Raw genomic sequence first — 14,349 nt, 5'->3', positions numbered from 1 at the left:
TACCCGGGCGCCACCGAACTATAGGACCTCTGGGTTATGCCTCTGTCCGCTCTTGTCCGCTCTTGGTCGTGGTGTTCGGTCCGCTTTTAAGGACCCCGAGCATTACCGAGTCCTCGGGTGCCCTAGGTAATCCTATCGCTCGGGCTGCTCGAGTAGTCCGGAGCTCAGGCCTTGGGGGCGGGCTGTCAGTGCTCGGTCCGGCCCGTTTTAAGCCCGGGCACCACCGGACCACGAGGACTCTTGGTCACATTCTCGCCCGCACGCATCTCCCGTCTACTAACTGAGTGGTCGCGAAGTGAAAAAGTGTTCACTGGGCACGGCATGTTCCGTGCTGGATCGATCTATCTCCCGGGCAAGGAAGTCTGTATCTTTGTTTCTTAACTTAGACAATGTGGACTCGCGAGAGCTCGAGGGCCGACTACGCCAGCAACAGCGATCGGGACAACTTCGTTCTCGGGGATGGGAAGGTCGGGAACGGCCCGACTGAGTACTCCCCAGGACTTCCAGGCAAAACATCAGAAGAAAACATCAAACACTCAGAGAAATTGGAGTTGCGAGCCCAAGGAAGAGCTGCCATTATATTCACAAGACATATACAAGGCATTTTCTAAGGGTTCACTCCTATATTTACATTCATCAAGACGACAAAAGAAAGAAAAAAGCTACAAAAGATCTAGTCGGCGGCGGAGGCGTCGGCTGAATCCTCTGAGTCATCCCCGGGGGCTGGCGGCGGCGGCACCTCTCGCCTGAAGCCAGCCGCCACCACGGTGGCGGTACTCCGGACCGCTACCCGGGCGGCCTCTCCCTCAGCCTCGACCACTCCCTCCCGCGCCGGCTCCAGCGGGAAGTTCGGGTCCCTGCTTCGGTAGCAGGCCAGGACGTGCTCGGCCACTGCATGTGCCAAGCCACGTCCCTCCCGAGCGGCAAGTTCCTGGACCGCCCAAGGCAGGGCCTCAAGGTGCTCGCAGACCTGCTGAAGCCCCAACACTTGTCATGCGGGGCTGTCGCTCTTCTGATCTTCAACGAGCCGCCCAAGACCACCCTTCTCTACGGCCCGCCGCATCCGCCGGAGTATGTCTTCCAGCATATGCTGCAGGTTGACCCGTGAGACAAAAGCGGTCTCGAGCTTCTCCTTGGCGGCCCGCAGCTGCGCCTCAAGTCCCTGGTCCCCGACCGGACCGGAAGAATCGCCGACTGCTGCGGAGCCAGCAGCCTGCTTCGTCTTGGCCACCATCTCGGATAAGGCGTGTTCACGGGCGGTTAGTTCTGCCTCGTGCTTCGCGTTCTCCTCCGCCCTAGTAACAGTGGCCGCTGCCGCCGCAGCAGCCTCGCCCTCTCGACGACTCAGTTCGTCTTCTCGGCGATTCAGCTCGCCCTCCCGCCGGGCCAGCACATCCTCCTGCTTGGCCACCGAATCCTCCCAAGCGCCGAGATCCGACGCCGACAACTCGTTGTCCACCTTCCGAAGGGAGACGTCCTCCTCCCAGCGGTAGATCTCTTCTCTGATTTTCCGGAGGTCATCTTCCCAGCGCTGGAGGTCGGCGCGCGTCTTCTCGGCCGCGCCCTCCCGGCGGGTCAGCTCGGCTTGCCGCTCCTCCGCCGCCTGCTCCCGAGCTGCGACTGCCACCTCCCTCTCCTGCGCCTGCCCCATCCTGGCAAGGGCCTCGGCAGCTTGCTGCTTCGACACCTCAGCCAGGCGGGCGGCGTCTTCTCGTTCCCGCGCGCCTTCTGCCCACGCGGTCTTCAAAATTTCTTGTTCCCGCGCAGCTTCCGCGCGGATGTCTTCTAGGAGCTTCTGCTCCCGCGCGGCGGCCGCGCGGGCCTCCTCCTGGGCGCCCGACAACTGCGCCTTCTCCGATGCCAGGCGGGCGCACTCGGCCTCGAGCTCCCCCTCCTTGGCATTCACCGCTGCGCCCAGCCGCCCAACCGCTACCTGGACGCCTTTGACGGCGGCCAGGAAGGGGTCGGCGGGCTGGCCGGGCACCGGTGGGGCCCAGGCCTCCCCGCAGAATGCCTCTGGGGGGTTCGAGCTCTTTGTAGGGCCCTGCACCGCCATCCGCTCCGGGCTCTGCCTGCCCGGGGTAGGCTCCGCCGGCGCCGAAGACTCGGACGGCAGCCGCGTTCCCGCATCGGCCGCCCTGTCCACCGGCCCCGGCAAAACATCCACCTCCACCGTCATCCGCCCCGGGCTCTCCGCGCCCGGGGTAGGTTCCGCCGGCGCCAAGGATTCGGACGGTTGCTCCATCCTCCTCTCAGCCGCCGCCTCCGCCTCTCTCCCAGTGGCCGCCACGACAATTGGCGCCTCCGCCGTTCCTGTGCCCGCCTCCGTCGACGCAGCCGGCGGGCTCGGCCCTGGCCTTGGCGCCCGCGCCTTCTCCGTCGCAGTGGCGCCCGCGGCCGGCCTACGGGAGACAGATGAAAAATGTCAAAGCTTAGTTCGGGCCAGAAATGCCCAGGAAAAAGCAAGAAAGGAGACTCACCGATACTGCCACTTGGCCGCTGGGAGCCTGAAGTCCGGGTCCGGCGCCGTCGGTCCGGATTCCTCCCGCCGCCTCTTCCGCTGGGGGCTCGGTGGGGCCGCTGTGAGGGTCTCAGGTACCGCCGCGCGGGTCGCGGGCGCCGGCGCCGGCCCCATCCGCACCAGCCGTGGCTCCAACACCGGGAATGCCGCCGCTGCTGTTGGCGACGGCGGAGAATCCGGCACTAGAATCAGGGCCCGGGGACGCTTTCCCCGGTCTCCCGGTGCCACCTCCTCGACGGTTTCAGAGGCGCCCTCCTCTCTGGTGTGGTGGCTGCTGCCTGCGGCGGCCCCGTCGCCAGCCCGCGCCGAGCTGGCAGTAGCCTCCTCGCCAAGTAGCTCCTCCAATCCGGGGAGCTCGGAGGCCTCGGGGCTCTGGCTCCTCGGCTGGTCCATAGGCCCCTGGGCGTCGAACTCCGGCAGCCGCGCCATGATGGCCACCCGATCGGGGTTGGCACAGAGTGCCATCTCCGGCCACGGGAGTTTCGCCCGGCCCATGTCCTCCATTTCGGTGATCACCCTTGTCATCCCCCGCAGTTCCGCCGGCCCCAGATCCCAGCTCGCGCCGATCTGGGTCCTGGTGATGTCCTCCGGCCCGGTGTAGAACCAGCTCGGCCGGGCCCGTTCTCGCAGAGGCGCCAGCCGACGGCGCAGAAAATCCACCACCACCATGACGGAGGTCAGCCCGGACTCGCGCAGCTCCAGGATACGCTCCAGCACCGGCTTCAGCCTCGCGTCTTCTGGCGGCGGTGCCTCCCACGTCGATCGCCGAGGTTCCGCCGCCGCCTCTGGCAGTTCGAGGCGCTCGTGGGGGTCGACGTCGACGAAGAACCAGTCCCGTCGCCACTCCTCGCACTTGCTGCGCAGCACCTGGGGAATGTAATGATCCCCCAGGCCGTCCCGGAGCTGAAGGTTGCAGCACCCCGCGACGTCCGCCGTGGAGTGCCCCCTCTTCTTCCCCACGGCCCGAAGGACGAAGAAATGGCGAAGCGGCGTCGCCGACGGTGCCACCCCCACGAACATTTCGCAGAGATGCGCGAAGACCACCAACACCACCACGGAGTTGGGGCTTAGGTGCACCAGTTGAATGCCGTACATCTCCAGCACTTGCAGGAAGAAGCTGGAGAACGGCGGCACCAACCCCGCCACCACAAAAGAGGTGAAGAGGACGATCCGCCCTGGGACGGTCGTCGCCGGCGTCAGGCTCGCCGGCGTCACCACCACAGCACCTGCTTGCCCCTCCGGCACCAGCAGTTTTCTGATCTTGTCCGCCGCCTCCTCATTCCTCAGACGAGACTCCGGCAAGATGCTGTCCGAAGCCTTGTCCCGGCGTCCTCCTCCAACCCTCGTCATCTCGACAAGAATGAAAGGTGTTTTGGCGGTGGAAAGAGAGAGAGAAGGAAGAATGCTCCGGTCGCCTCAGAATTTCCTAAGGGCTTCAGAGCACAAAGAAGGCAGGAGCGCAAGGGCAGGAAAGCGTAAAGAGGGGGACGGACCGATCCTATCCCCCTTTTATATCTCGAAAGTTCAAAAACTGCCGCCCAAACGGTTCGCTCGGCGCAACGTCGCCTCGATCGGCGCAACCGCCAGGCGAATCTCCCGCCGATCGCGCAATGTCAGCGGCTGCCAGGCGTATTTTCCTCGATCTGCGCGGTGACCGCGCGTGCCGCCCGTACGGTCATCATACCCTTCGGAAGTTGTGTGGACACGCGTCCTCTCATTTCTCCCGTCAGGGCGTACTTGAGGTCTGGGTCCGTAAGGACCACCTCTCGAAAGCCTGCCACATGGCGTCTGCACCAGCCTCAGCCTCGGCCACGACGAAGGGCTCATCCGCCGTCTCCGTCCCGTCGCCTACCAATCGGCCCGGGGGCTACTGTCGGTGTATCAGGAACCAGGGGTCCCTGAGTCCCGAGACCGGGCCGGCCATCCGCCACGCGTCACCATCCCGCGAGGTCCACCCTGCAAGATAAGAAGAAGCTAAGTCCCGGGAGAAGGTGCTCGGGGCCGCCGCCTCTGGTTCCCGAGCACCCCAGTTCCCCGATGATCCGCAGAGTCCAAGTACCGGGAAGGAAGTGCTCGGAAGGGTTCTCGCCTACCCCCGAGTACTGTAGTCCCCCGATGATCCAAACAGCCAAGTGCTCAGGAGAGAGTGCTCGGGGCTGCGCGTGGCAGCCCCCGAGGTCTCGGTTCCCCGAAGGTCTCCCCCAAGTGCTCGGGAGAGAGTGCTCGGGGCTGCACGTGGCAGCCCCCGAGGACTCGGTTCCCCGAAAGTCTCACCCAAGTGCTCGGGAGAGAGTGCTCGGGGCTGCACGTGGCAGCCCCCGAGGACTCGGTTCCCTGAAGGTCTCACCCAAGTGCTCGGGAGAGAGTGCTCGGGGCTGCACGTGGCAGTCCCTGAGGACTCGGTTCCCCGAAGGTCTCACCGGAGTGCTCGGGAGAGAGTGCTCGGGGCTGCACGTGGCAGCCCCCGAGGACTCGGTTCCCCGAAGGTTCGCGCAAGATCGTCCGACGACCCGAAGGGTCCCGTCGTCGGGGTGTCAGCCAGTCAAAGGTCCAATGCCGCATTTAATAGGCACGCGCGGCCTGACATCCTGACATTCTCAGCTGCCCACGCCCTAGTGTCAGACCCTGCCATGCTCTGGCAGGGGGGCGTGGGTCCATTAAATGCACGGGTCCCGTCCCGTTTCACCCAGGTGCCTCGGGATAACGTTGCCAAAATCGAAGCGCTCCGCCTGCCACCCTGCCCTGGCAGAAGAACAAGACAGGGTGGGCGCACCAGGCACTTCTGTGGCTGCCCGGTGGGCCCTCTTAATGGCGCCGGAGGACATCCACAGTGGCGGGTGGTCGGATGCACGCCGCAATTTTCTACCGCCCCTGTCACTTCGCCAAGATGGAATGATGACACCTTTCTCCATGGCGCCTTGGTATTTGCGCCCCCTCTTTCCCATTCTGGATAAGTCGAGGTCGGCGCGCCTATAAAAGGAAATGATGGAGAACTCAAGAAGCACCCGAAGCTCTCGGTACAGAGACCGAGAACAAGGAAAACAAGGCAAGAAAGCCCCGACAACCCTCAAGAAGCACCCGAAGCCCAGATCAAAAGGCGAAGAACATCACAAACAAGCTTAAGCCAAGCTAGAACACGAGAGCCTCAAGCTCTCTGTAGACAGCTCACCCCTGTAACCAGATACATCCTTGAAGAATTCCCTTCAAGGAGAGATATAACACTCGCACAGGAGTAGGGTGTTACGCCCCCGTGCGGCCTGAACCTGTCTAAACCCCGGTGCACCCATCTTTCTTGCGCTAGGTCCATCATCTCCCACCACCAGCCACTGCATTTATTTCCGTTCCCATTTATTTCCCAGACAAACTCGTTCAGGATCATCCCCCCGGCCGAATCTTTAAAAAGGGGTCTCTCGGGATCCCTGCGACAGGAGTTCATCCTCCGATAATGTATGACATATTATTGATCAGGATGACAATCCAATGCATTAAGTTTCTCAAATCTTCATTGAGAAATGGTTTCAAAATGAAGTTATGGGAAAGACAATAAATATAAGGCATAAAGACCTATAGAGATAGATAAAAGGAGACCAAGGTGTTGGCACTTGCGAGAATCTGTGTGTGATGACACTTGATGAGCATGATATCCTGAATGAAATACCCAGAAGAGGGCTAGTGAGATGAAGCTGAAGAACGCACATTAACAAGGTATTGAAAAAGTTCAATATGTCGGATTCCAAGTAAGGTTTCTTGCCAATGCCATGTAGCGTCAATCTTTGAGAGACTCAGCATGTTGTGACACCTGATGAGCAGGAAAATTTTGATATCAATCACAAGTCCTATCGATAGTCATAAGGAAAAAATCATCCTCTGGTACTGGATAAGAACAAGGATGTGACCATAGTTTTTAGAGGAAAGAAAAGGTCGTTGTAAATGGTTACATCAATGCTAGATTCCAAACCAACAAAGGAATCATGGTGTGGAATCTGGTTTATGTAAATGATGGAACAGTGAGCTAGAAATATTCCATATAAGAACCGTTGCCTACTCTACAACTATTGCTAAGTACACCACCGCTTTTGAAGTCGCATTGGAAAATATTTGGATCAAAAAATTAGTTACTGAGTTATATGTGGTTTCCAATGTGTTCAGTCCAATAGATCTCTATTGTCGATAGTTGACCTCTTGCCCGAGCACTGGGTGCATTGGTACCACCATAATTTTGAGCATGTACTTTGGCATGGATACATCATTTGAATTGAATAGAGAAGTGATGTAAATATATACAATTGGTATTGGATACCTATGGGATTGGATCCGTTAGCTTGTCTGACTCTACAGTATGAAAGAAGGTGCACTATCAAGCAATTGGTATTGGATACCTATGTGACTGGCTCTAGTGGAAGTATGAAAGTTTTCGTGATATGTCGTAAAGGCAATCACGAGGATAATTGTATCACTTCTATGTTTGTGTTGTCTCGAGTAATTTGTTACTCTGTTCCTTGAATGATCATTATAGATATTGATCAGCAAGTGTGTGACTTGCTCATGATACTCATTGTTTGATGTCATTCTAAAATGGTTCCTAGTTTCATATCATCATGAGGAGCATTGATGATTCACAGCCACCACATGTATTGACCGATGATCATGTTTCATGGATCATATATATGAAGATATCAAATCAATAATGTAGGCACATGTTAGTGAACATGTGTTGGATAGACCCACCTCGAGACATTGCTGGAATAGTTATATGAAGTACCATCAGTTGTGGTCTCGAATGGTATACCTAAAGAATCATTTGACCTGAGATCATCATTAATTCCAGAATGTGTAGTAACGCACTTAGGGGCTTTCGAACGCTACTATGTAACTGGGTAGTTATAAAGGTTGCTTTTGGGTATGTTATGAAACATGTCGCGGGATCTGAGCGATCAAGATGGAATTTTCCCCACCTAGATAACAGGAGAGATATCTCTAGCCCCCTCGAGGTAGTTGGATTGAGAAAGTGCATGGTCATGCCAATATGATTAAAGAGTTAATCATGATGAATCCAATATTTGATCTAGTGAATGGTCAAGCTATCACAAGAGTGGCACAAATCTCACCTTGAGCTTGAATGGTATCGTGTGGTAAAGGGATTAGCGCATGTGTATGTCAAGGTTGAGCCGATATGATCTTTATGTGTGCTTGGAAGTCAATATGTGCTGCTAGGTACCGTATTTCCTTGCAATTCGGAAAAGGGTTTCCGGGTAGCGGCCATTTACACATGAACCTAATAGGTCATGCACTTAAAGGGATAAAATTTAAAACTTGCATGAATATATTCTAGTGCAAGTGGGAGATTATTGGTGATACGCCCTAGAGGCGATCACATGTGCAGATTAGATTTGTGAATGAGATTTAATATGATTGAATGTCCATTAGGGTTTAGAGTCATAATAGGCTTTAATGTGATTAAAGGCCCATCAGCGTACTCTATATAAGAGGAGGTAGGAGCCGTGGGCGCATGGATTGATTTTGCCACCAAAATCCCGCCACCACCTCTTCTCAAACTCCTTGCGAAACCCTAGTTAGGCACGTGGTGCAAGCACACTAGCATATTGTGTTACATCCCTATACCTGTGGATACCGTGGAGGCACTACTGCGATTGTTGCCATGCTGATCGGCGATAATGACAATAGGATGGGTTCGACTACTTCCTCATCACGATCAAGGATGTGGTCAAGGCTTCCTGTTCGTGGTCAATGAGGTGGTCGGTGTGATCAACTACTTTCTGTACATGGTCACGAAGCTGGTCGAGGATGTGGTGCCCGTGGTCAGAACTGGTTGAGAAGTGCGACCACTTGCTCGAAGCTGGTCGAGGAGCATGACCACCTGCACGAGATTGGTCACGGATCTGATCAAGAAGTTACTCAAGGAGTTCGATGCGCACGACGTTGGATCAGTCTACTCCAACTCTTCTCCCGCTATACTACGTGTCAAGTAGTAATGATCTATGATCTCCTACTTGCATGGTTTCCTGGGTGAATGCGGTAGAAAATTTCATTTTTTTAGACTAGCGTATCCAACCCATTCCCTAATAGAGAATGCGCGAGCAGACAAGTAAAGTGGAAAAATAATTTAATCGACCTCCTAGAAAACATGATTTTTATTATTACAAAAAGATACCTTTAGTATTTACACTTGGGACTTACAAAATTCATTGACGACCCACGAGCTATTGTAGACCTATTATCTTAAACCTAAATGTACAAACTGGATTAAGCTGATAAGCTCTACCCTTATTACTTCAGGGGTAACATAGGCGTTGTTACATGGGTTCTAGACTTGTCATGGAACGAAGCCTTCAGGTCTCTAGGTTTGCATCTCAAGGCACTATGGTCATGGTCACGACTAAGGCTTCTTGTCCATCTAGATCTTTGAGCTCTTGGGTTCCTTGCCCGGTTGATGTTGAGCAGCCATGTCGAGTCTCCGTTTGTCGCAACAGAGACCTGCCTTGGGGCAACCCTAGATTGTGATGACCCCTTTGGGTCCAAGGATCCTCACGCACTAGTAAGCATAATGCATGATGACCATGAACTTGGCGAGAGTAGGTCTTCCCAAAATAGTGTTGTACGCCATCTCAAAGTTGACCATGTTGAACAAATATTTTCCATTTGGAAGTTTTCATGCTTCCCGAAAGTTACAGGGAGCGACATCTGGCCAATAGGAGTGGTCGAAGATCCATGTACTATACCGTGGAGGGCTTGAGTAACTGGCTTGATGGCAGATCAGGAGATCTGTATCCCTTCAAGTGCACTAGCGAAAAGGATGTTTAGGGAATTTCCTCCTTCTATGAGTACTCAGGTGACCGTGGCCATACGAAGTTCTCAGGGCAATCCTCTTGGCCGAAGGAAATCTTGACGTTTGACCACTTGACGGCCTGACGACCCTTGAGGATGGCAGCTAAGACTTATCAGGCCACCATCTTGTATAGCTTTTGGACTTGTAGGAGATGGATCCATCGAACATGTGGTTGACCGTCCTCTCATTCGGCTAAACAGATATTGTGCCCATGTCATTCCCACTGCTACTAGTGCTTGTATCCCTACTCTGGGCCATGACCTGGTTCTTCTTTCCTTTGGCTGCTTTTTCGGCCTCCGACTTGACTATCTTCTTCCAAAGGTGATACTCGTGGAGGCTATGAATATCAGTCTAGTGGAGGTCGCACCAAAGCTTACTGTCACGTTTGTCAGAGCCTGGTGTAAAGCTATTTCCCCAGTAAGACCCAGAGCGCTTGTCGGGACGGATGTCAAGCAGATCTGCAAAATTTTCATCAGATTTAGCTTTTTTGCGCTTACCTCCCTTTGTGTTCTTCTTGCACTTGCTTCTGACTTGGGTCTTCTCCTTGATGTAGAGGAGTATTTCCTCGGCCCTAGCAGACTTATCAATGATCTGTATGAGCTCTTTGACTGTCTTGATCTCCTTTCTAGCGATGTCTTCAACACACCATTAACTCTTGACCTCTGAATGCATGGATGGCATCGTAGTCGCTGATCTTGGGGATGGTGTTCCTGGTTTTGTTGAAGTAGCGCATAAACTCGTGCAAGGTTTTGTTCTCTATCTGCTTGCAGCAGTGGATGTCGTTTTTCATGCCAGGGTGCATGTACGTACCTTGGAAGTTGGCTCAGAAACGTCGCAAAGCTGCTACCATGAGTAGATTTTCCATGCCGCTAGTTTGGTCAACCATGTCCTGGTTGCCCCTTCAAGGGCTGTGGTGAGGTAATTTGCCATTACCTTCTCATCCCCACCAACCATTTGGATGGTTGTGGTATAGATCTAGAGGACCTCAACTTGATTTGTGCTCTCATTGTACTTCTTGGTCAACCCGGGGAAGAACCTTTCCGGCCACTTTACTTTTCGTAGATCTGAAGAGAAGGTTGGACACCTATTGATGGCTTCCTACTTGGTTTCGGTGGCCTCAGGTGTTTTTTCCACAGGGGTCAGGGATCGGCCCCGACCTGAACGGTGTCAGGATGTCCCCATATCAGATCATCGAGAGGTGGATGACACCACTTCGGGGGTCCTCGGACATCTCCATCGGATGTCGATGACCTCACGAAAGTTGTTGACCGGATGATCTTTGATTTGCGAGACCCAATGACGGTAATTCCCTCAGTTGTCATCCCAGGAAGCCTTGTTCTGGGAGTGGTGCCTCTTCGAGGCCGACATGTCTCGTGACAGGGGATTTCACGATCTACCCTAGGTAGTGCTGTTACCAACTAGGGCTTGATGAGAATTCTCAGTATGAATGAGAACTTCTTTCGTTAAGTTGATCGTTGAATTCATCTAGTCATTGTCAATCGGGGTTGTCAGATCTGTGGTCGGCGGACACATGAGGGCCTCTTGTAGAAGGAGGAGCCTCTTGGTGGTCGTAGATCTGAAGCATTCAACCCCCTGTTGATAGTTGGGAGACGGTAGATCTGCACTCCATTAGGGTTTAGGTTCTAGAGCGGTTTGGTCATCTATGGCTAGCTAGTACCTGGTCCTAGAGCGGGAGGGCCTACTCAATTGCAGGGTCGTTATCATGATGGTCCAGACCATCACCCCAATCTACGATGGCCAATATTTCTCGGGGATAACCTCCACTAGAGGAGGTGTCCAGATCGATCATGGATTTGTCATCGGATTGATCCAGATAGGCATCTTGACAATCCATATTGTCAGAATTTGAGGAGGAAGATCCCGACTTGTGGTGAATTGCACATTCATGATTGTCTTGCTAGCCAAGTGGTTCAAACTCGATGTTGTAATCCTTCGTGCATTGATCCATAAAGCGACTTTCCTCATCGCTAGAATCGTCGCCGAAAAGACCTTCGTCAAAATTCACCCAATCGATCGCTGGCTTGTCGGGAGAAGAGGTAAAGTTGTCGTAGAACCCCTCATACGAAAAACCGGTCCTCGGTGCACACTTGGGCGAAGCTGATGGCATGTTATGTGCTGAATCTTCAACACTTATTGTCATGATCCCCATGGACGACGCTAACTATCGACGATTGGTGAACCACCAGCCTTATAAACTTATAGAAGAAAATAGGGATGTTTCGAGCAGATGAACCACAGGAACACATAGAGCGGTTTTTAGATAGGTTTGGACCTCCTTAGGATAATAACATACGTCCTATTTTTCTTGTATTGATATGAGCTTGTATAAGAGGGGCGTGTAGCTAGTTTAGATGGATCTAAACCTAGTCGACGACTTTCTTGATCAAGTTGTAGTGTCTTATGGATTCTACAACTTCTAAAGACTTGTAGGCACCTGTAATGACTTGTCCTTCGCAGGGGTCCCAAGCTCAGTATATATAGGAGGGGTCATATATCCTCTAGAGTCTTCCTTCCCGTTCTTGGAATAAAATTTCTCTATTTATGAGATACCCTGGGTACCTACGGGTAATCTTCTTTCATCCAAGGATTCCCTTCCCGGAGACAGAGATATGCCCTGATAATTGCAGGACCCCCTGAGGTACCCGGGTATTGTAGTTATCCAATAGTCATCGTCAATAATATACATTATTTTGGTTTCATTATAATGATAAGTGATTGTTTGATTGGAAAACATGGATGGGAAAAGCTCCAAGCCTTACCCAATTAGCATTAGCCTCAAAGAGATATAGGAAATACTAAAGGTAGACCAGCCTATGGAAGTGGATTGTTTCAGCATGACCATATGGATGCTCACTTACGATGAGATTCAGCTTTCAAGAGAGACCCAAGTTCATTACATAGACTTGTAGGTTTACATATATTCTTATATTCACATATTCACTCTTTTGGCTCATGTTGTGAATGTTCCATTTATCTCAGACGGTGTCTGATTTTGCACGAGGACCAAAACTTCATGGAAAGCTATCAAAGCTTGATAGCTATCCTGGGATAGACTACAATATCTCATAGTGCAAGTTGGTAAGATTGTTTCCCTTGTATGTCGGTGTCGTGGTTTATGCTTTCCTAACACCTATTGTTTGTAGGTTCTACTGCAATATGCTCACCACAACCACTACATTCTATTCACATTAGACATAGGGGCTAAAAGTGTCTCTACATTGGCACACGACCTATAGCTGTTTAGTTTAAAGGAGATGATCCATTCATGTACTATGTCTTTATAATTCAAAATATTACCAATAACCTAAAGTTAAACCTATAAGTAACAAACCCAGTATGGAATGATGATATTTTCATAAGGCGTCGTAAATTACCAATATGTGTTCCAAAAATAGAAGACTGGTAACTTGCTTCGAACATCAATACAACCAATTACTTTATCTACATAGATGTAAGAAGTTGTTCTTTTGCAGGGATGTGACAGAGTTTTTTGTTATCAACTTTATGCATGCGTTGAATGGTGAACGACTAGAATCATCGATTTTCACTGTGTGTGTTATCCATTGAATAGTGATTTATGGTTGTACAATTATTTTTCTTAACAGTGATATTAAATGCGCATACCGGATGAGTACAAATGAGGAACAAGTTTTCAGTTGACCTATTCAAGAGCAATGGGAATGAATCTAAAGGTAATATCTCTGAAGTTGTACGAGAATTTTTTAAGCACATCAGGAATTAGATGGTTTCGAAACATAAATTAGTTGAGACGTTATTTTTTCATATACTATGTATTTAACCATAAATTACTTGTCGTATCATTTATTGTTCTCCTTGATATCATAAAAACCATCTTAGTATATGTTAGATTATCAAAACATACAACACCATATCAGTTACTTGATTTATGTTAGGTCCAATTATAATAGATGTCTATAAATTTTGGAAATTATAGTTTGCCTCTAAACACGATGGTTGTAGAGCTGCATGTGCGTGTCACACTTGCATAGATACTAAGTTATCCTAAATAACCCTTCATAACTAGAGGGAATATATGGAATTTCTTAAGGTCCCATTTGGAACAACTAAACCGGAAAATATAGGGATATGAAAATTAGAGGAATTCAAATGGCATGGCTGGTTGGTTTCGCTGAGAAATTATAAAGCAAAAAAAGTTGCTCAACTGAGCCGTTGGATGCTTCTGAAGATAGAAGTGCATGGATTTGGAGAGAAAAGACACAAAAAAGAATTCTATGGGGTTGAATCTTATGACAGATTGCCTCTAAAATTCCTATGCATTGAGACATTTCACAGAAATTTAATAGCAATCTAAGCGCTTGTTCCTTCGTTTTAAAGGGCCACGCAGGAGCTTTTCCTGTGGGATTATATTCCTATAAGATCCCTCTTAAATTTTCTGTATTCGAAACAAACTACTGGAGCAAGGCTGACAGCAGAGGAATCTCGATGTGGTTTGATCTTGAGCCGTGCATCACTGGCGCGTGACAGAAGGAGGCTGGTAGGAGTAATAGTATTTTTGCGCAGAACCCTGCTTCTGCCCCTGCTGCAGTAAACTACTGAGATGAAACAGTAGCCGCGAGGCGCTGTCACATCGTAGCGTGAGTAGGAATATAAGATGGAATCCTAGTAGTTTTGCTTCTTCTTTTTTACCGTCCATCTTTTACCGGTCCTAATCAGTGAAAATCATGGTTGTGGAGGAAATATCTACTGATTTGTAAAAGAGAGACAAAAGGATCTTCTTTTTCTACACGTGGAAATTAATAGTCATTTTTGCAGGGTTTTTTGGTAATCTGAATCTACAAAACGTTGCTGTACTTGATCATTGTATTTATAAGATCCAAATGATCATCAGTAATACTGAAAAAATATGGCCATTGATCATGTAACAAAGGTATCCATAGGAAAATCCCTGTATTTTTCTCAATTTTCTCGGAATTAATCT

The 14,349-nt window shown here is 50.9% G+C and overlaps 1 long non-coding RNA gene across 1 annotated transcript; it reads left to right on the top strand.

Annotated features, from left to right (window-relative positions):
- Positions 1-12,366: 12,366 nt before the first annotated feature.
- On the top strand, positions 12,367-14,127 carry LOC133906938 (uncharacterized). Its single transcript, XR_009907879.1, has 3 exons — positions 12,367-12,467; positions 12,995-13,081; positions 13,746-14,127. It is a non-coding gene; the product is annotated as an uncharacterized LOC133906938 (long non-coding RNA).
- Positions 14,128-14,349: the final 222 nt, after the last annotated feature.

Source organism: Phragmites australis, chromosome 24, assembly GCF_958298935.1.
Source record: "Phragmites australis chromosome 24, lpPhrAust1.1, whole genome shotgun sequence".
Classification (NCBI taxonomy): Eukaryota; Viridiplantae; Streptophyta; class Magnoliopsida; order Poales; family Poaceae; genus Phragmites; species Phragmites australis.
This window is presented reverse-complemented; position numbering and strand designations above follow the sequence as displayed.